Source organism: Chelonoidis abingdonii, chromosome 10 (genome assembly GCF_003597395.2).
Source record: "Chelonoidis abingdonii isolate Lonesome George chromosome 10, CheloAbing_2.0, whole genome shotgun sequence".
In the NCBI taxonomy this organism is placed as follows: domain Eukaryota; kingdom Metazoa; phylum Chordata; order Testudines; family Testudinidae; genus Chelonoidis; species Chelonoidis abingdonii.
This window is the reverse complement of record NC_133778.1, coordinates 78,829,108-78,831,120: the sequence shown is the minus strand read 5'-3', so window position 1 is coordinate 78,831,120 and position 2,013 is coordinate 78,829,108.

The following is a 2,013-nucleotide window of genomic DNA, read 5'->3' as shown; positions in this document are numbered from 1 at the left end:
TGAATAGCGGAAAGGAATGGCCTAATGGACCATTGGTAAAGATGCTGGGCTGATTTCAAGGCAGTAGCAGACCTTTTAGGGTCACCTTTTTGTGGTAGGTTTAACATTTTAAAATAAGTAAAAAGTTTGCAATGATTGTTGTTGGGGGTTTTTTTTGCCTTGCAACTTGATGATCCCGTTCAAATGTTCTGTGTAGATCAATTCTGTTTTGTGTGTAAATGAGAAATGTGTGTGTTAAAAAGTAAGCGTGAAGGCCATCCCCGCACCACATGTTCTAGGAAGGAAGCGGAGACAAACGCAAAGGCACCAAAAAATTGCAACACGCCCCAAAGGGCAAATTGAAGACTCTAAAGATAAGACAGTCACTAATCAGTGGGGGCTAAATAGGCATAACAACTGCATTTCAGCTTGTTAAGCAATTTGGGATCCTTCAGGCCATCAAGCTCTAGTGAAATGTCAGCTCTTTTCATTATCCACCAGTTTGACTGGGTATGGACAACTCATCATGTCTTTCCAGCCGTCCAAACTTTTTGCAGCACAGACGGTGAAATTCTGCTCCCCACCTTGGCCAAAATCCTGAACTTTCATGAATTCATCCTAAGTGGAAAATCCTCATTTTCACAGAGCACTTTTGCTACTTGCCAAGGAAAATGCACGTGCTGCAGAAGCGGTGGAACCTGCTGGCTGTTGTCACAACATCGTGGGACATGACAGGGGAAAACATTTTGCTTTTGCACCGATCCTCAAGGAGGAGAGAAGCTGCAGCCACCTCCCGACCCCCAAATCCACAAGGACGGGCTGTCAGCCAGTTCCCAACGCCCTTTAGCATGGGTGCAAATGGTGAAAAAGCTTTAAAGAGTGAACTCTCCCAACGCTGCCTAGATCTGCACTCGGTGGAGCCATTGCTGCTTTAGCCTGTCTCCTGCAAAGCCGCTCTGCCGCTGGATATGATGTGTCAACCGCAGGGGACATGAGGGCTGGAAAAACACAGACAGGTCTGATCAGCTGCTTGGAGTGGCCTCTGGAAGGAGTCTGCCTGTGGCTCCTATGTGAATGGCTGAGCCGACCAGAACATAGCCCATCCTTTGCTGAATCAAGAGCAAATCTTCGTATGATTGGCGTCCGCCGATGCTGGGTGTGCCCTGGGAGCTCATCATTGGGTCTGATGCCATGGCCGTCACCATAGCAACCTCCATGGCATCGCTATGGGAACCTTGCCTTCCTAGATACACCTGGTACCTTCCTTGCCCTCAGTGTAACTGCTGAGCTCACTTTGCCATGCCCCTGTGTCTTGTTCCTTGCTCTCCACAGCTTCAGGGTCAGACTTCTTGGCTTCACCTTCCTCACCTTTGACAGCTTCACCCCCTCCTAGTGGCCCCTTACCTATAAAAGAAACGGCGGGCGCTCCCGGAGCCAGCTCACTGCGGAGTGCGCATACTGGCATGTCGCGATGGTCACAAGCTTTTAGAACCAATAAAGTTATTGTTGGCTTGAGGACTGTGCAGCCCTTAGCTCCCTTTCCCCCCAGCCCCTCCCCACCCAGCTTCTTCGGCTTTGCTGACAATGTAGACTCTTCATCCCCTTCCTCTGCAATCAGCTCCCCGCTTTCTTCTCCGCTGCCCTCATGCGTGGGACGCCCTCTCTCCAAGCCTTTCCCTTTGCCTCCAAATCCTCCCATGAAGCCCTCCACTATCACAACGCTTGATGGACCTTGTCTGCTTGCACCGGCTCAGACACGTGTGTGGGTTTGCAATACTGCCTCCTGCTGGGCAGAGTCAGCTCTGCTCCGGCGTGGGTCGGCGTGGAATGCAGCTGCCCCCAGACATAACCTGTTGGAGTGTGGAGTAATAGTAATAGGATGAAATATAATAGTGAAAAGTGCAAGTCATGCACTTAGGGATTCATAATAAGAACTTCAGATATACACTGGGGACCCATCAGCTGGAAACAACAGAGGAGGAGAGGGACCTTGGGGTATTGGTTGATCGCAGGATGACTATGAGCCGCCAATGC